Source organism: Coregonus clupeaformis, chromosome 40 (assembly GCF_020615455.1).
Source record: "Coregonus clupeaformis isolate EN_2021a chromosome 40, ASM2061545v1, whole genome shotgun sequence".
Lineage (NCBI taxonomy): Eukaryota > Metazoa > Chordata > Actinopteri > Salmoniformes > Salmonidae > Coregonus > Coregonus clupeaformis.
Window position 1 is genome coordinate 5716782 of NC_059231.1, and position 20927 is coordinate 5737708.

The 20927-nt window shown below is 46.6% G+C and overlaps 1 pseudogene; it reads right to left on the minus strand.

Moving 5' to 3' along the window:
* Positions 1-20927, minus strand: part of LOC121554919 — a 71026-nt pseudogene that overhangs the window by 19756 nt on the left and 30343 nt on the right.

Consider the following 20927-nt stretch of genomic DNA (forward strand, 5'->3'; position numbering starts at 1 on the left):
TAATTTCATTGAAAATAAAAAGGAATTCTGATTCTGCACACTGGCCAGGTCCTACTAATCACCCCAAACAGGTCCCCAAAACAACTCAAAAGTACCCAAAACAACTGCAAACAATCCCAAACAAGTACCCAAAACAACCACAAACAGGTACCCAAAACAACCCCAAACCGCAGATTCTTCACCTAGTCGGCCCGGGGATTCGAACCAGCGACCTTTCGATTACTGGCCCAACCGCTAGGCTACCTGGCACCCCACTATTATCACGTTGTGATTGTTTGTGGTACTTTTGGGTTGTTTTGGGTATCCGTTTGTGGTTGGTCTTCTCACTGCTCTCCCACACACACTAAGCCCACCCCTTGAAGGGTGGGATTCAAAACAACAAGATAACTAATGTAAAATATGCTGTGTCCGTAAAATGTACATGGGTTCGGAACTTTTGTGAAACAGCACAGGTAAAAATATATGGCAAAGTAGAAATCAAGCTGGATGGGCTTTGGAGATGGATGGGAGGGGTTGATGGTAGCTGAAGGATGGGATTAAAAACAAACAAACTGTTGTAAGGTGCATTGTGTTCGTAAAATGTATATAGTATGTATAAGCTTGAAGTAGAAGCCTAAGTGTTGTTGTCCATTAGTTTACCCCAATTAGGAGAGGGGTGGGTAGGGTTAGGGGAAAATAATAAAGGAAAATATGTAAATAAGATATATATATATATTACACACACAGTACAAATCAGAAGTTTGGACACACCTACTCTGGCCAGGTCCTACTAATCACCCCAAACTGGAATACTCATTTAAGGGTTTTTCTTTATTTTTACTATTTTCTACATTGTAGAATAATAGTGAAGACATCAAAACTATGAAATAACACATATGGAATCATGTAGTAACCAAAAAAAAGTGTTAAACAAATGAAAATATATTTTATATTTGAGATTCTTCAAAGTAGCCACCCTTTGCCTTGATGACAGCTTTGCACACTCTTGGCATTCTCTCAACCAGCTTCATGAGGGAGTCAACTGGAATGCATTTCAATTAACAGGTGAGCCAATCAGTTGTGTTGTGACAAGGTAGGGGGGGTATACAGAAGATAGCCCTATTTGGTAAAAGACCAAGCCCATATTATGGCAAGAACAGCTCAAATAAGTAAAGAGAAACGACAGTCCATCATTACTTTAAGACATAAAGGTCAGTCAATATGGAAAGTTTCTTCAAGTGCAGTCGCAAAAACCATCAAGCGCTATGATGAAACTGGCTTTCATGAGGTCCGCCACAGGAATGGAAGACCCAGAGTTACCTCTGCTGCAGAGGATAAGTTCATTAGTTACCAGCCTCAGAAATTGCAGCCCAAATAAATGCTTCACAGAGTTCAAGTAAGACACATCTCAACATCAACTGTTCAGAGGAGACTGTGTGAATCAAGCCTTCATGGTCGAATTGCTGCAAAGAAACCACTACTAAAGGACACCAATAATAATAATAATATGAAGAGACTTGCTTGGGCCAAGAAACACGAGCAATGGACCGGTGGGAAATGTGTCCTTTGGTCTGGAGTCCAAATTTGAGATTTTTGGTTCCAACCGCCGTGTCTTTGTGAGACGCGGTGTGGGTGAACGGATGATCTCTGCATGTGTATTTCCCACTGTAAAGCATGGAGGAGGAGGTGTTATCGTGTGGGGGTGCTTTGCTGGTGACACTGTCAGTGATTTACTTAGAATTCAAGGCACACTTAACCAGCATGCTACCACAGCATTCTGCAGCGATATGCCATCCCATCTGGTTTACGCTTAGTGGGACTATCATTTGTTTTTCAACAGGACAATGACCCAACACACCTCCAGGCTGTGTAAGGGCTATTTGACCAAGAAGGAGAATGATGGAGTGCTGCATCAGATGACCTGGACTCCACAATCCCCAGACCTCAACCCAATTGAGATGGTTTGGGATGAGTTGGGACTGCAGAGTGAAGGAAAAGCAGCCAACAAGTGCTCAGCATACGTGGGAACTCCTTCAAGACTGTTGGAAAAGCATTCCAGGTGAAGCTGGTTGAGAGAATGCCAAGAGTGTGCAAAGCTGTCATCAAGGCAAAGGGTGGCTATTTGGTTACTACATGATTCCATATGAGTTATTTCATAGTTGATGTCTTCACTACTATTCTACAATGTACAAAATAGTCAAAATAAAGAAAAACCCTTGAATGAGTAGGTGTGTCCAAACTTTTGACTGGTATTGTATATACAAAAAAATATAATGGGGGATTGGAAATTATGCAGACAATTACATTGATGGAATCTACAATCTGCACTATTAAGTGATCTACCCCCTAAAATGTATATACAAAATAAAATAAAAAATACTAATAAAAAAAGCCCGCCCCGTCACTTAAGCAGGCACAGTTGGCTTGGCTGTTAGATTCAGTGTTAGTTTGAGTCTGCATGCTTCTGTTAGCTAGGGCAATCCATGCAGTCAAAACACAAGAACAAAGCTCCTTTCAACTTTGCGTCTTCATATAAATCCACATTTTCTGTACTATACTATTTGTTTGTGCATTTTTATCTCTGCAAAATGCTAGTTAGTCTAAGTAAGCGCCTAAAGAAATGTTAGCCGCTAATGCTAATCGCTAACTAGCTACCTGGCTATCTAAATGCACTAAACTAGCAAAGATTATGGAGCTAGGTGGGCAAATCTGGCTAACAAACATTAGCTCCAATACAGGCTGCTACCAGTGGTGGTGTCAGCATGTTGTTTGTGCAACGACATGTTCTGAATCAGAGTGGAAGCATATTCTAAAATATTTGTCTGAATGTAAAATCTATTCAAATGTATACTGGACAAAAATATAAATGCAACATGCAACAATTTCAAATATTTAACTGAGTTACAGTTCATATAAGGAAATCAGTCAATTGAAATAAATAAATTAGGCCCTAATCTATGGATTTCACATGACTGGGCAGGGGTGCAGCCATGGGTGGGCGGAGGGAATAGGCCCACCCACTTAGGGAGCCAGGCCCAGCCAATCAGAATGTGTTTTCCCCCACAAAATGGCTTTATTACTGACAGAAATACTCCTCAGCACCCCCTCCCCCACCATGCCAAATTCTCTAAAACGACGTTGGAGGCAGCTTATGGTAGAGAAATTAACATTTAATTATCTGGTAACAGCTCTGGTGGACATTCCTGCAGTCAGCATACCAATTGCATGGTCCCTCAAAACTTGAGACATCTGTGCCATTTAAAAAAGTTGCCTTTTATTGTCCCCAGCACAAGATGCACCTGTGTAATGATCACGCTGTTTAATCAGCTTCTTGATATGCCAGGTATCTTGACTAAGGAGAAATGCTCACTAACAGGGATGTAAACAAATTTGTGGACAAAATTTGAGAGAAATACATTTCTGGGATTTTTTATTTCAGCTCATGAAACATGCGACCAACACTTTACATGTTGCGTTTATATTTTTGTTCAGTGTAATTAGGGTCCCTTGGGAAACACTGACAAACACTTTGGTTCCTAGTCTCCTGTCACAACAACTCCTATACCTGGGTGTTTTACTCGCTGTCATGCTAAACAACACCATATAATACAGTGAGGGATCCCCTGCTGATTTTGTACGTTTGCCCACTGACAAAGAAATGATGAGTCTATAATTTTAATGGTAGGTTTATTTGAACAGTGAGACAGAATAACAACAAAAAAATCCAGAAAAACGCATGTCAAAAATGTTATAAATTGATTTGCATTTTAATGAGGGAAATAAGTATTTGACCCCCTCTCAATCAGAAAGATTTCTGGCTCCCAGGTGTCTTTTATACAGGTAACAAGCTGAGATTAGGAGCACACTCTTAAAGGGAGTGCTCCTAATCTCAGCTTGTTACCTGTATAAAAGACACCTGTCCACAGAAGCAATCAATTAGATTCCAAACTCTCCACCATGGCCAAGACCAAAGAGCTCTCCAAGGATGTCAGGGACAAGATTGTAGACCTACACAAGGCTGGAATGGGCTACAAGACCATCGCCAAGCAGCTTGGTGAGAAGGTGACAACAGTCTCTCACTGTTCAAATAAACCTACCATTAAAATTATAGACTGATCATGTCTTTGTCAGTGGGCAAACGTACAAAATCAGCAGGGGATCAAATACTTTTTTCCCTCACTGTACATAATATATTGTACACGATAAGGCGTGTTAAAATACTTTTTTAGCACAGCTGTGCTGTAGTTGTAGCCAAGTACCGTAGAATGCTTCTCAACCAATCACAATGCTTGTTTTGACCAACCCGTTGTAGAAATATGCCATTTAGCAGAAGCTTTTATCCAAAATACTTAGTCATGCGTGCATACATTTTTTACGTATGGGTGGTCAAGTGAATCGAACCCACTATCCTGGCGGCCCATGTGCTTTGATCTAAATCGCAATTAAAATCTAAATCGCAATATTTGGTTAAAAATAATAATAATATGCAATTAGACGTTTTGCCTATATCATGCAGACCTACTTTGGGGTATTTCTGGGTTGTTTTGGTTACCCTTCTATGGTTGTTTGTGGTTGTTTGGGGTTGTTTTGGGTATTTCTGGGTTGTTTTGGGTACCAGTTTGTGGTTGTTTTGGGTATTTCTGGGTTGTTTTGGGTACCCGTCTATGGTTGTTTGGGTAATGTTGTTTTGGGTATTTCTGGGTTGTTTTGGGTACCCGTCTATGGTTGTTTGGGGTTGTTTTGGGTATTTCTGGGTTGTTTTGGGTACCCGTCTATGGTTGTTTGGGGTTGTTTTGGGTATTTCTGGGTTGCTTTGGGTACCAGTTTGTGGTTGTTTGGGGTTGCTTGTGGTTGTTTTGGGTATTTCGGGGTTGTTTTGGGTACCTGTTTGCGGTTGTTTTGGGTACTTTGGGGTTCATTTAGGCACTGTTGGGTTCTTTTGGGTACCTGTTTGTGGTTCTTTGGGGTTGTTTTGGGTAGTTTGGGGTGATTAGTAAGAACCCCCTGGCCTGTAATAGCTATTTAATAGCCATTACCTTTGATACTGGTGTAGACTTTACCGTGAAATCCTTGCTTACGAGCCCTTCTCAATGTGAGGCCAAACCTACTTTTTCAAACAACAAACCGCATACCTCTAAATGCAAAAGGCCACACCATGCAATAATGAATGGAAAATGGGCGCAAATCCCAACTGGGGGACTTTCTTTCTTTACCATCACAGCCTCTACCCAGCGCTGACGGACTGATGATCAGCCGGGTCTGGGAGAAATAAAAAACGAAAAGCCTGTCCCCTCCTGAGCAAATTTCTAATTAAATAAATAATCACCTGAGAAAGCTGAGGCTCTTGAGAGAGCTGCGTCCTAAATTGCACCATATTCCCTATATAGTGCACTACTTTTGATCAGAGCACTATGGGCCCTTGTAAAAAGTGTGCACTGTATAGGGTGCTATTTAGTACGCAGAAGAGTGTGGAGGTATAAATAGGAGAGGAGAGGAGCGGCGGCCAAACAACACTTTACTCACTGCAGACTAATTAAACCCAGGGAAGGAAGGTGAGACTGCCGAGCAGAGCATGTGTGTGCAGTGTCGAGCACAGCAAATCCGCCTCATTACAAATGAAGTGGCAACGCCATGAATCTAAAACACCAATCTCTTCCTGCCCCCCACTCCTTCCCTACCCTGTCCCTGCTGTTTAAAAGACAGACAGAGAGGGAGGAGGATTGTGAGAGAGAGAGAGAGAGAGGGGGGGAGAGAGAGAGAGAGAGAGGAAGATGGAGGGAGAAAGAGAAAAATAAAGAGTTAGGGAAGGAGAGAGAGAGAGAGAGAGAGAGAGAGAGAGAGAGAGAGAGAGAGAGAGAGAGAGAGAGAGAGAGAGAGAGAGAGAGAGAGCGAGGGAGTGTGCGAGGAGAGAAAGAGAGAGGAAGATGGAGAGGGAGAAAGAGAAAAATAGTTAGGGATGGAGAGAGAGAGAGAGGAAATGTCTGGAAGGGACTAGAAGGAACAAATAGCGGCGATGGAGACAACAGATTCAGAGACAGAACAGCACACATACAGACTGACAGACAGACATACAGTGAGGGAAAAAGTATTTGATCCCCTGCTGATTTTGTACGTTTGCCCACTGACAAAGAAATGCTCAGTCTATCATTTTAAATGGTAGGTTTATTTGAACAGTGAGAGACAGAATAACAACTAACAAATCCAGAAGAACGCATGTCAAAAATGTTATACAATTATTTGCATTTTAATGAGGGAAATAAGTATTTGACCCCCTCTCAATCAGAGCACACTCTTAAAGCACACTCTTAAAGGGAGTGCTCCTAATCTCAGTTTGTTACCTGTATAAAAGACACCTGTCCACAGAAGCAATCAATCAATCAGATTCCAAACTCTCCACCATGGCCAAGACCAAAGAGCTCTCCAAGGATGTCAGGGACAAGATTGTAGACCTACACAAGGCTGGAATGGGCTACAAGACCATCGCCAAGCAGCTTGGTGAGAAGGTGACAACAGTTGGTGCGATTATTCGCAAATGGAAGAAACACAAAAGGACTGTCAATCTCCCTCGGCCTGGGGCTCCATGCAAGATCTCACCTCGTGGAGTTGCAATGATCATGAGAACGGTGAGGAATCAGCCCAGAACTACACGGAGGATCTTGTCAATGATCTCAAGGCAGCTGGGACCATAGTCACCAAGAAAACAATTGGTAACACACTACGCCGTGAAGGACTGAAATCCTGCAGCGCCCGCAAGGTCCCCCTGCTCAAGAAAGCAGAAACACAGGGCCTTCTGAAGTTTGCCAATGAACATCTGAATGATTCAGAGGAGAACTGGGTGAAAGTGTTGTGGTCAGATGAGACCAAAATCGAGCTCTTTGGCATCAAATCAACTCGCCGTGTTTGGAGGAGGAGGAATGCTGCCTATGACCCCAAGAACACCATCCCCACCGTCAAACATGGAGGTGGAAACATTATGCTTTAGGGGTGTTTTTCTGCTAAGGGGACAGGACAACTTCACCGCATCAAAGGGACGATGGACGGGGCCATGTACCGTCAAATCTTGGGTGAGAACTTCCTTCCCTCAGCCAGGGCATTGAAAATGGGTCGTGGATGGGTATTCCAGCATGACAATGATCCAAAACACACAGCCAAGGCAACAAAGGAGTGGCTCAAGAAGAAGCACATTAAGGTCCTGGAGTGGCCTAGCCAGTCTCCAGACCTTAATCCCATAGAAAATCTGTGGAGGGAGCTGAAGGTTCGAGTTACCAAACGTCAGCCTCGAAACCTTAATGACTTGGAGAAGATCTGCAAAGAGGAGTGGAACAAAATCCCTCCTGAGATGTGTGCAAACCTGGTGGCCAACTACAAGAAACGTCTGACCTCTGATTGCCAACAAGGGTTTTGCCACCAAGTACTAAGTCATGTTTTGCAGAGGGGTCAAATACTTATTTCCCTCATTAAAATGCAAATCAATTTATAACATTTTTGAAATGCGTTTTTCTGGATTTTTTTGTTGTTATTCTGTCTCTCACTGTTCAAATAAACCTACCATTAAAATTATAGACTGATCATGTCTTAGTCAGTGGGAAAACGTACAAAATCAGCAGGGGATCAAATACTTTTTTCCCTCACTGTACATACAGACAGAACAGGACATACAGAACAGACATACACAACAGAAATACAGACATACAGAACAGACAGACATACAGAACAGAACAGATATACAGGACAGACATACAGAACAGAAATACAGACATACAGAACAGCAGACATACAGACATACAGAACAGAACAGACATACAGAACAGAACAGACATACAGGACAGACAGAACAGAAATACAGATAATCAATAGATGGATGTAGGAAGAGCGAGAGAGAGAGAGAGAGAGAGAGAGACGGAAGCAGAGAGAGAGAGTGTCATGGAGAGGACAGACAGCAAGAAAAAGACAAAAGAGAGGAGAGAGACTTTCGGGGTAGTTGGTGTGATATATGACAGATAGGGAGAGAGAGAGATGAAGAGAAATCCCTACATGATACACCAGCGTATGTTTCTGTGTGTGTAGCGACGCCCATGCCCCGCCCACCTGAGGATCCGTCTTCATCAGCCATCTATTTCCTGTGTTTGAGGGGCGCATAATCCACTTGTCACTTAAATCTCACTGGATTGATTGCTTTCATTTTACTCCTGCTTGAGCCCGTCATTTATTCCCTTTAACATTACGACTGCGGAAATGTTTGGAAATGACCTGTCAAACACACCCCGGTAAAGGCTGAAATGGGCTCAATGGAAAACATTGTCTTTCCGTTGTATCTATAAGAACGCTAAAGCGTTGTCAGCGATTAAATGCATCGTCCCGACACTTACATCACAAGAAGGAGAAGAAAGATAACTTTATTTTGATGGGTGTTCATTTTTTGCGGAATAGAAAAAAAGTAATAATTTAATACAGTTGAAATGTTTACAAATTAGATGTGCTGAAATGAAAATAAACACTCTGAATACAGTGCTATAATGTCTGATCTCGTAAACAATGTAAAGTATAGGTGCCAATCGTGTTGATTTTTTATCCAAAAGTATCCTGCTTTTGACACACTTGTTGAATTATGCAACAGAAAGTGACAACAACAGTAATTAATGAGGCAGTCTAGACAGATCAGGTGAGTGCAGGTAGGCCTAGACAGAGGACATATTTGGTGGTTGCAGCCTTGTTCCACACCTTTATGTTAATCTATCCCTATATGTAAATAGCCTATCATTATAATTATGCAAATGGTACACATATAACTTTATTTTAACACATAATATTTGTTTAAATACCTAATACCATTAGAAAATGTATATATGAGTGCATTCTAAGAAAAAAGTGAAATCTGAAAATAAATTGAATACCTGAATTCCCACCATAATTAACTCCATTCATTATTTGTCCGTACCATTAAAATGTTTGATGCGTCATAATTCAGTCAATATCTGATTAATTTTTTTAATTCTAAAAGTTTGGAGTATCTTCATCCATTGTCCAACTGTTGTATTTATTAGAATTGTGTGTGTGAGATGGAGATTGGCCCAGACAGCCGCCATCACCACAGCAGCAGCAGCCTCAGAGCCTGTGTGATGCCGTCGGGCCGGTCTAGAAGAAGTGCTGACACTCATTTATTTTACACTCACACACTCCATCCATCTCTCCCTCACCGCTCCACACAGCGCACGGTCGTTCCGCTCTCTTAACTAGGCAAGGCATCCATCCTCGACTTTCTCTGCATCTGCTGTGTCTGTGTGTCTGTGTGTGTGTCTGTGTGTCTGTGTCTGTGTGTGTGTGTGCCTGTGTGTCGGGGGTCGTCTTTGTGTGTGTGGATAGAAACAGACTTCAGACAGCCTGGGCCACACTCTCCCCTCCTCAGTGACCGCCTATCGCCTCGTGTTAATCATTGACTAGGGTCAGCCTCAGCCCATTGCATTAATTAGCTCTACTATTTAGCCCTGTCTATAATAGATGAGGGGGAGTGGAGCTACAAATCACTCCAGGAGCTGGGCTCTGGGTTCACACATACGGAGGGGGGGGAGGGAGGGACGGAGGTCAGGACGGAGGAGACACACTCATAGCATAGACGCTAATCAGTGGTGCTCACCAAATTTGAGAGGACATTGCCTATTATAATAACTATCTGCCCCCAAATGCCTTGAACAATAAGAGGCTGAACACTACTGCTTCAATTTAGCTGATTCTGTCAGGCTCGGTGTCACGTCATGGTGCTCATTACCATACTTATTAAGATCAACCCTTTATCTAAGACTTTTAAAGCTAATTAGGAGTTTTATGTTACAACTATGATTTATTACAAGTCTGTGATAATAAATGATGCACTGTGTGCATGTACTGTATTCGTCAGGTACTGCGTTATAGTGATTTATGGTACCATAGTAACAATGAGTTACTGGATCGTTACAATATAGTAATGAATAGATCAATGAGTTAGAGTGGTGCATATTGTACAGTAAATCTACAATGGCTGGCTGTGTCTGAACAGTGGCATTGATAATAATATGGTTGGTATGTGGACATACACTATATACAAAAGTATGTGGACACCCCTTCAAGTTATTGGATTCGGCTATTTCAGCCACAACAGTTGCTGACAGGTGTATAAATCGAGCACACCGCCATGCATTCTCCATAGACAAACATTGGCAGTAGAATGGCCTTACTGAAGAGCTCAGTGCCTTTCAACGTGGCACCGTCATAGGCATCCTTTCCAACAAGTCAGTTCGTAAAATTTCTGCCCTGCTAGAGCTGCCCCGGTCAACTATAAGTGTTGTTATTGTGAAGCGGAAACCTCTAGGCCAGGGGTGTCAAACGTACGGCCCGCGGGCCGGATCAGGCCCGCAAACGGGTTTAATCCGGCCCGCGAGATGATTTCGAAAGAAAATAAAAAAATAATTTTTTTTTTTTTTTTTTGTAAAGTATAAAAATGCGCTGCAATTTTTCAATAAAATAAACTGCTGTTCCAATTGCGTCCACTGGATGGCGCAATAGCAATTGTGTTAAGCAAGCAAACTGTTTATACCGGGGCAGAGCAAGTAGGTCAAGCACGTGCAGCCAATGAGCTACTTTGTTTTGCCCGCGATATTTATTACGGCTTCTACTTTTAACATTATGTGCTTTGGCACCCTCATTGCCCCAATATGTCTCTGTCAAAAAAGAGAAAAGTGGACGCAGAGTGCAGAGTGTTCCAAGAAAAATGGTCATCCTATTTATTCACGGAATTGAATGGGAAAGCTGTATGTTTGGTGTGTTCAGAGCATGTTGATAACTTTCAAGGACAGCGGAGATGAGAGAAGGTGAATGAACTGTTGGCGGGTCTGAAGAAACAGCAGTCTGTGTTTACTCACAGCCGAGACATCAGTGACGCTGCAGTGAAAGCTAGCTACCTCATTGCTAATGAAATCGCAGTGGCTTCAAAACCATTTAGTGAGGGTGAATTTGTAAAAACACGCATGATGAAGGCAGCGGAGATTGTGTGCCCTGAAAAGCGGCAGGCTTTTGCAAATATCAGCCTGACAAGAAACACAGTTGCAGGCAGGATTTCCGATCTTTCAGTGGATTTGGACAGCCAGTTGAAGCAAAAAGTAAAGTCATTTATTGCGTTTTCGGTTGCAATTGATGAAAGCACGGACATTACAGATGTTGCACAACTGGCCATTTTCATCCGCGGAGTTGATGACACATTGACCGGTCACCGAGGAGTTCGTGGAGTTGGTGCCGATGACAGATACAACGACAGCAGCTGATATTTTTACCGCACTCGTCGGGCGCGCTGGACAGGGTCGGAGTGGACTGGTCCCGCGCTGTCAGCCTGGCTACAGATGGTGCGCCCTCAATGATCGGGAAAAAAGCAGGCGTTGTGACAAAGTTCAGAGAGAAAGTGCAATCTGCAAATGGAGGACATGATTTTTTGACTTTTCACTGTATTTTGCACCAGGAGGCTTTGTGTTGCAAGTAATTAAAGATGGATAACGTCATGAAGGTGGTCATCCAAACTGTTAATTTCATCCGATCCAGAAGCCTGAATCACCGTCAGTTTGACAGCCTTCTCAGAGAGAAAGACCACATCTATGGCCTGCCATACCACACTGAGGTAAGATGGTTAAGCCGAGGTGCTGTGCTGAGGCGTTTCTTTGATTTACGAGAAGAAATTGAACAGTTCATGGAAGAAAAGGGCAAACCAGTGTTAGAATTTCATTCCGCAGAATGGATGCAGGACCTTGCATTTATGGTGGATGTTACAGAGCACCTGAATAACTTGAACAAACAGCTGCAAGGGCGCAACAAAGTTGTCACGCAGTATTATGACAGCATACGTTCTTTCAAGTTGAAGCTGTCATTGTGGGAGACGCAACTTGCCGGTGGTGATGCAGCTCACTTCCCCTGTCTGAAAAATGTGTGCGCGACCCAACATGTGGCAGACATGAAGCGGTTCAAAGATAAAATAACGGGACTGTTACGGGAGTTTGTGCAACGCTTTCAGATTTATGTTTATGTTTTTATGTTGATGTGCTATTGTTTTTTATTGATTTTATTTGTATATTTAACCTATTCTTGACTCTGTTGTTCTTGCACTTGTTTGGGGAACAGGATTTCATTATTTTTATCTACATTTCTGCCTGAGAAATGACACCCTGATATAGTTCTGTGATCTGTGATATACTTCTGTGAATCACTGAGGCATTGTGTGTTCTTTGTCCTCAGAACTTTCAAATAACTTGAGGTGTTTTATGATTAATAGTGATGTTGTGCTTTTGGACACTGTCCTCAGGCTCCAGCTTTATGTTTATATGTTTTTATGTTGATGTGCTATTGTTTTTAATTGATTTTATTTTATTTGTATATTTAACCTATTCTTGACTCTGTGGTTCTTGCACTTGTTTGGGGAACAGGATTTCATTATTTTTATCTACATTTCTGCCTGAGAAATTACACCCTGATATAGTTCTGTGATCTGTGAAACAGTTCTGTTAATCACTGAGGCATTGTGTGTTTGTGAGTTATTTGTCCTCAGAACTTTCAAATAACTTGAGGTGTTTTATGATTAATAGTGATGTTGTGCTTTTGGACACTGTCCTCAGGCTCCAGCTTTATGTTTATATGTTTTTATGTTGATGTGCTATTGTTTTTAATTGATTTTATTTTATTTGTATATTTAACCTATTCTTGACTCTGTGGTTCTTGCACTTGTTTGGGGAACAGGATTTCATTATTTTTATCTACATTTCTGCCTGAGAAATTACACCCTGATATAGTTCTGTGATCTGTGAAACAGTTCTGTTAATCACTGAGGCATTGTGTGTTTGTGAGTTATTTGTCCTCAGAACTTTCAAATAACTTGAGGTGTTTTATGATTAATAGTGATATTGTGCTTTTGGACACTGTCCTCAGGCTCCAGCTTTATGTTTATATGTTTTTATGTTGATGTGCTATTGTTTTTAATTGATTTTATTTTATTTGTGTATTTAACCTATTCTTGACTGTGGTTCTTGCACTTGTTTGGGGAACAGGATTTCATTATTTTTATCTACATTTATGCCTGAGAAATGACACCCTGATATAGTTCTGTGATCTGTGAAACAGTTCTGTTAATCACTGAGGCATTGTGTTTGTGTGTTCTTTTTCTTTAGAATTTTCAAATAAACTTGACGTGTTTTATGATTAATAGTGATGTTGTGCTTGTACTATTTTGGACACACTGTCCTCAGGCTCCAGCTTTATGTTGTATGGTGATCGTATTAAAACAAAGAAAACAATCTGAAGTTGTTGTTTTTAAGTTATATATACCATGATTTTTCCGGTCCGGCCCACTTGGGAATAGATTTTCCTCCATGTGGCCCCTGAGCTAAAATGAGTTTGACACCCCTGCTCTAGGCGCAACAACGGCTCAGCTGCGAAGTGATAGGCCACACAAGCTCATAGAACGGGACCGCTGAGTGCTGAAGCGCGTAGCGCGTAAAAATCGTCTGTCCTCAGTTGCAACACTCACTACCGAATTCCAAACTACCTCGGGAAGCAACGTCAGCACAAGAACTGTTCGTCTGGAGCTTCATGAAATGGGTTTCCATGGCCGAGCAGCCGCACACAAGCCTAAGATCACCATGCACAATGCCTAGCGTCGGCTGGAGTGGTGTAAAGCTCGCTACCATTGGACACTGGAGCAGTGGAAACGCGTTCCCTGGAGTGATGAATCACGCTTCACCATCTGGCAGCCCGACGTACGAATCTGGGTTTGGCGGATACCAGGAGAACGCTACCTGCCCCAATGCATAGTGACAACTGTAAAGTTTGGTGGAGGAGGAATAATGGTCTGGGGCTGTTTTTCATGGTTCGGGCTAGGCCCCTTAGTTCCAGTGAAGGGAAATCTTAACGCTACAGCAAACAATGACATTCTAGACGATTCTGTGCTTCCAACTTTCTGGCAACAGTTTGGGGGAAGGCCCTTTCCTGTTTCATGACAATATCCCCGTGCACAAAGCGAGTTCCATACAGAAATGGTTTGTTGAGATCGGTGTGGAAGAACTTGACTGGCCTGCACAGAGCCCTGACCTCAACCCCATCGAACACATTTGGGATGAATTGGAACACCAACTGCGAGCCAGGCCTAATCGTCAAACATCAGTGCCCGACCTCACTAATGCTCTGGTGGCTGAATGGAAGCAAGTCCCCTGAAGCAATGTTCCAACATTTAGTGGAAAGCCTTCCCAGAAGAGTGGAGGCTGTTATAGCAACAAAGGGAGGTCCAACCCCATATTAATGCCCATGATTTTGGAATGAGACAGGGGTGTAAAGGGGAGCGTACCACAGTATATACAGTAATATACCTGAGTGACAGGGGAGTGTACCACAGTATATACGGTAATATACCTGAGTGACAGGGGAGTGTACTACAGTATATACGGTAATATACCTGAGTGAAAGGGGAGCGTACCACAGTATATACGGTAATATACCTGAGTGACAGGGGAGTGTACTACAGTATATACGGTAATATACCTGAGTGACAGGGGAGTGTACTACAGTATATACGGTAATATACCTGAGTGACAGGGGAGTGTACTACAGTATATATAAGGTATTATAAACTGGGTGGTTCAAGCCCTGAATGCTGATTGGCTGACAGCCGTGGTATATCAGACCGTATACCAGGGGTATGACAAAACATTAATTTTTACTGCTTTAATTACGTTGGTAACCAGTTTATAATAGCAATAAAGGTACCTCTGGGGTTTGTGGTATATGGTCAATATACCACGGCTAAGGGCTGTATCCAGGCACTGCATGGCGTCGTGGTATACTGGTCATATACCACACCCCCTTGGGCCTTATTGCTTAAATATACCTGAGTGACAGGGATGTACAGGGGTTCCTTGAAGTTGAGCAGGGTCAACTTCCCGTGGGGGTGGAGCCGACCCTCCGGCTTGGCTGCCTTGGCCCCGTCCTCTTTAGCCCCGTCCTTCTCGCAGTCTGTAGACGGACTGTCCTTCACCTCCTCCGTGTCGCTCAGGCACTCAAAGAACTCGTCTTCGCCCTCGCTGTCGCTCCACGTGTCCCACGACTTCCCAGGAGACACCTCTCTCCCACCCTCCACCGTCGCCGCACTCTCCGGTCCCAGGCATCCGTTCTCAGTCCCGGTCGACCTTGACACCTTCCTCTCCCTCTTTCTCTCTTTCCCTCCTTTCGTCATTTTTCTCCCATCATCCCTCGCTCTCTTCCTCTCGATGCAGCAGTTGAGCATCTGGGAGAAAGACACACAAGCAGCAGAGGGCAAGCTTTTGGGAGGTGTGTGTGTGTGTGTGTGTAGGTGTGTGTGTAATTCTACCCGGTATAACCCCATCCCTTCGGCCCTTATCGAGCCATTTCTCCTCATCATGTCCCTGTGTGTCCACACTAAAGTCTTCTTCTCCTCCTACACGGAGCTCCAACCGTCTACCCCGGGCAGGCTACAGTGCTTTACTACTCTGAATAAGGCTCACTTCCTGCCCTAATACAGCAACGAGAGAGATGGAACAGAGAGAGAGAGAGAGAGAGAGAGGGCGCAGAGAGAGAGAGAGAGAGAGGGCGCAGAGAGAGAGAGAGAGAGGGAGCAGCGAGAGAGAGAGCGGGAGCAGCGAGAGAGAGAGGGAGGAGTGAGAGAGAGAGAGGGAGCAGCGAGAGAGAGAGGGAGCAGCGAGAGAGAGAGAGAGGGAGGAGTGAGAGAGAGAGAGAGGGAGCAGCGAGAGAGAGAGAGGGAGCAGCGAGAGAGAGAGAGGCAGAGAGAGAGGCGCAGAGAGAGAGAGAGGCGCAGAGAGAGAAAGGCGAAGAGAGAGAGAGGCGCAGAGAGAGAGAGGCGCAGAGAGAGAGAGGGCGCAGAGAGAGAGAGGCGCAGAGAGAGAGAGGGCGCAGAGAGAGAGAGGCGCAGAGAGAGAGAGGGAGCAGAGAGAGAGATGGAGCAGAGAGAGAGAGAGAGAGGGAGCAGAGAGAGAGAGGAAGCAGCGAGAGAGAGGGAGCAGAGAGAGAGAGAGGGAGCAGTGAGAGAGAGAGGGAGCAGCGAGAGAGAGAGGGAGCAGCGAGAGAGAGAGGGAGCAGCGAGAGAGAGGGAGCAGAGAGAGAGAGGGAGCAGAGAGAGAGAGGGAGCAGAGAGAGAGAGGGAGCAGAGAGAGAGGGGGAGCAGAGAGAGAGTGGGAGCAGAGAGAGAGAGGGAGCAGAGAGAGAGAGAGAGAGCAGAGAGAGAGCGGGAGCAGAGAGAGAGAGCAGAGAGAGAGAGAGAGCAGAGAGAGAGAGAGAGGGGGAGCAGAGAGAGAGTGGGAGCAGAGAGAGATAGAGCAGAGAGAGAGAGGGGAAGCAGAGAGAGAGCAGAGAGAGCAGAGAGAAAGAGGGCGCAGAAAGAAAGAGGGCGCAGAGAGAGAAAGAGGGCGCAGAGAGAGAAAGAGGGCGCAGAGAGAGAAAGAGGGCGCAGAGAGAGAAAGAGGGCGCAGAGAGAAAGAGGGCGCAGAGAGAGAAAGAGGGCGCAGAGAGAGAGAGCGCAGAGAGGGCAGAGAGAGGGAGCAGAGAGAGAGAGGGCGCAGAGAGAGAGAGAGGGCGCAGAGAGAGAGAGAGGGCACAGAGAGAGAGAGAGGGCACAGAGAGAGAGAGGGCACAGAGAGAGAGAGATGGAACAGCGAGAGAGAGAGGGAGCAGAGAGAGTGAGAGGTAGCAGAGAGAGAGAGGGAGCAGAGAGAGAGAGAGGGAGCAGAGAGAGCGAGAGGGAGCAGAGAGAGCGAGAGGTAGCAGAGAGAGCGAGAGGGAGCAGAGAGAGAGAGAGAGGGGGAGCAGAGAGAGAGTGGGAGCAGAGAGAGATAGAGCAGAGAGAGAGGGGAAGCAGAGAGAGAGCAGAGAGAGAGAGCAGAGAGAAAGAGGGCGCAGAGAGAAAGAGGGCGCAGAGAGAGAAAGAGGGCGCAGAGAGAGAAAGAGGGCGCAGAGAGAGAAAGAGGGCGCAGAGAGAGAGAGGGGGAGCAGAGAGAGATGGAACAGCGAGAGAGAGGGCGCAGAGAGAGAGAGGGAGCAGAGAGAGCGAGAGGTAGCAGAGAGAGCGAGAGGGAGCAGAGAGAGCGAGAGGTAGCAGAGAGAGCGAGAGGTAGCAGAGAGCGAGAGGAGCAGCAGAGGCGAGAGGGAGCAGAGAGAGCGAGAGGGAGCAGAGAGAGAGAGAGAGCAGAGAGAGAGAGAGAGAGAGAGCGCAGAGAGAGAGAGGCGCAGAGAGAGAGAGAGAGGCGCAGAGAGAGAGATGGTACATAGAGAGAGATGGAGAGAGCAGAGGCGAGAGGGAGCAAAGCGAGAGGAGCAGAGAGAGCGAGAGGGAGCAGAGAGAGCGAGAGAGAGGGAGTAGAGAGAGGGGGCAGAGAGAGAGAGAGAAGGAGCAGCGAGAGAGAGAGAGAGAAGGAGCAGCGAGAGAGAGCAGCGAGAGAGAGAGGGAGCAGCGAGAAAGAGGGAGAGCAGAGAGAGAGAGAGGAGGAAGAGGGGAGCAGAGAGAGAGAGGCAGAGAGAGAGAGAGAGAGAGAGAGAGAGAGAGAGTGGAGAAGCAGAGAGAGAGAGGGAAAGAGAGAGAAAGAGAGAGAGGGAGCAGAGAGAGAGAGAGAGAGAGCAGAGAGAGAGAGAGGGAACAGAGAGAGAGAGTGGAGCAGAGAGAGAGAGAGGGAACAGAGAGAGAGAGTGGGAACAGAGAGAGAGATGAAGCAGAGAGAGAGAAGTGGAGCAGAGAGAGAGGAGCAGAGAGAGAGAGTGGGAGCAGAGAGAGAGGGGAGCAGAGAGAGAGAGGGAGCAGAGAGAGAGAGAGAGCAGAAGAGAGGAGAGCAGAGAGAGAGGGAGCAGAGAGAGAGGAGAGAGAGCAGAAAGAGAGAGAGCAGAGAGAGAGAGCAGAGAGAGAGAGAGAGAGGGGGAGCAGAGAGAGAGGCGAGAGAGAGAGAGAGAGAGAGAGGCGAGAGAGAGAGAGAGAGCAGAGATAGGGGCGCAGAGAGAGAGAGAGAGAGAGAGAGAGAGAGAGAGGGCGCAGAGAGAGAGAGAGAGGGCGCAGAGATAGGGAGAGAGAGAGAGAGAGTGAGCGAGAGAGAGAGAGAGAGGGCGCAGAGAGAGAGAGGGCATAGAGAGAGAGGCGTAGAGAGAGACGAGAGAGAGCGTGAGAGAGAGAGAGGCGCAGAGAGATGACGAGAGCGAGAGAAGATAGAGAGAAGAGAGAGAGAGAGAGGGCGAGAGAGAGAGAGAGGCGCAGAGAGAGAGAGAGGGCGCAGAGAGAGGGAGCATAGAGAGAGAGGGAGCAGAGAGAGAGAGAGAGGGAGCAGAGAGATAGAGGGAGCAGAGAGAGAGGGAGCAGAGAGAGAGAGGGAGCAGAGAGAGAGAGAGAGCAGAGAGAGAGAGAGGGAGCAGAGAGAGAGAGAGAGCAGAGAGAGAGAGAGGTAGCAGAGAATGAGAGAGAGAGCAGCAGCGAGAGAGAGAGAGAGCAGAGAGAGAGAGTGGAGCAGAGAGAGAGAGAGAGAGAGAAGAGAGGAGCAGAGAGAGAGAGAGAGTAGAGCAGAGAGAGAGAGAGTAGAGCAGAGAGAGAGAGAGAGAGAGAGAGAGAGAGAGAGCAGAGAGAGAGAGAGAGAGAGTGGAGCAGAGAGAGAGAAAGAGAGAGAGGAGCAGAGAGAGAGAGAGAGAGCAGAGAGAGAGAGAGAGAGAGAACAGAGAGAGAGTGGAGCAGAGAGAGAGCGGGAGCAGAGAGACAGAGAGAAACAGAGAGAGAGGGGGGAGGGGGAGCAGAGAGAGAGAGAGAGCGAAAGAGAGAGGGGGAGCAGAGAGAGAGTGGGAGCAGAGAGAGATAGAGCAGAGAGAGAGGGGGGAGCAGAGAGAGGAAGCAGAGAGAGAGAGAGAGAGGGAGCAGAGAGAGGGAGCAGAGAGAGAGAGAGCAGAGAGAAAGAGGGCGCAGAGAGAAAGAGGGCGCAGAGAGAGAGAGGGGGAGCAGAGAGAGAGAGAGGGCGCAGAGAGAGGGCGCAGAGAGAGAGAGGGCGCAGAGAGAGAGATGGAAGCAGAGAGAGAGAGGAGCAGAGAGAGTAGAGGGAGCAGAGAGAGCAGAGGAAGAGAGAGAGAGACAGAGAGCAGGGGAGCAGAGAGAGAACAGAGAGAGAGGGAGCAGAGAGAGAGAGAGGAGAGAGAGAGAGCAGAGAGAGAGGGGAGCAGAGAGAGAGAGGAGCAGAGAGAGAGAGAGACAGAGAGAGAAAGGGGGAGCAGAGAGAGAGTGGGAGCAGAGAGAGAGAGGGAGCAGAGAGAGAGAGGGAGCAGAGAGTGGGAGCAGAGAGAGAGAGAGAGTGGGAGCAGAGAGAGAGTGAGCAGAGAGGGAGCAGAGAGAGAGAGAGGGAGCAGAGAGAGAGAGGGAGCAGAGAGAGAGAGAGAGAGAGCAGAGAGAGAGCGGGAGCAGAGAGAGAGAGAGAGCAGAGAGAGAGAGAGAGAGGGGGAGCAGAGAGAGAGTGGGAGCAGAGAGAGATAGAGCAGAGAGAGAGAGGGGAAGCAGAGAGAGAGCAGAGAGAAAGAGGCGAGAGAGAGAAGAGGTAGAGAGAGAAAAGAGGCGAGAGAGAGAGGGGGAGCAGAGAGAGATGAACAGCGAGAGAGAGAGAGAGGCGAGAGAGAGAGAGAGGGCGCAGAGAGAGAGAGAGGCGCAGAGAGAGAGAGGGCACAGAGAGAGAGAGAGGGCACAGAGAGAGAGAGATGGAGCAGAGAGAGTGAGAGGGAGCAGAGAGAGTGAGAGGGAGCAGAGAGAGAGAGAGAGAGGGCGCAGAGAGAGAGAGGGAGCAGAGAGAGAGAGGAGCAGAGAGAGAGAGAGGGAGGGAGCAGAGAGAGAGAGAGGGAGCAGAGAGAGAGATGGAGCAGAGAGAGTGAGAGGGAGCAGAGAGAGAGAGAGAGGGAGCAGAGAGAGAGAGAGGGAGCAGAGAGAGCGAGAGGGAGCAGAGAGAGCGAGAGGGAGCAGAGAGAGAGAGAGGGAGCAGAGAGAGAGAGAGGGAGCAGAGAGAGAGAGAGGGCGCAGAGAGAGAGAGAGGGAGCAGAGAGAGAGAGAGAGGGGGAGCAGAGAGAGAGAGAGAGAGAGAGAGCAGAGAGAGAGAGAGAGAGAGAGGGAGCAGAGAGAGAGAGAGAGAGAGAGCAGAGAGAGAGAGAGAGAGAGAGAGAGAGAGAGGAGCAGAGAGAGAGAGAGAGAAGAGAGAGAGAGAGAGAGAGAGAGAAAGAGAGTGGAGCAGAGAGAAGAGCAGAGAGAGAGGGAGCAGAGAGAGAGAGAGAGAGACAGAGAGAAAGAGAGAGAGAAAGAGGGCATGAGAGAGAGAAAGAGGGCGTAGAGAGAGAAAAGAGGGCGAGAGAGAGAAAGAGGCGCAGAGAGAAAGAGGGCGCAGAGAGAGAGAGGCGAGAGAGAGAGAGGGGGAGCAGAGAGAGATGGAACAGCGAGAGAGAGAGAGGGCGCAGAGAGAGAGAGAGGGCGCAGAGAGAGAGAGAGGGCGCAGAGAGAGAGAGAGGGCACAGAGAGAGAGAGAGGGCACAGAGAGAGAGAGATGGAACAGTGAGAGAGAGAGGGAGCAGAGAGAGTGAGAGGGAGCAGAGAGAGAGCAGAGAGAGAGAGAAGAGAGAAAGAGGGCACAGAGAGAAAGAGGGCGCAGAGAGAGAAAGAGGGCGCAGAGAGAAAGAGGGCACAGAGAGAAAGAGGGCGCAGAGAGAGAGGGGGGAGCAGAGAGAGATGGAACAGCGAGAGAGAGAGAGGGCGCAGAGAGAGAGAGAGAGAGAGACAGAGAGAGAGAGAGAGAGGGCACAGAGAGAGAGAGATGGAACAGCGCGAGAGAGAGAGATGGAGAGAGAGAGAGGTAGCAGAGAGAGCGAGAGGTAGCAAAGAGAGCAGAGAAAAGAGCAGAGGGCAAGGAGAGAGAGCAGAGGAG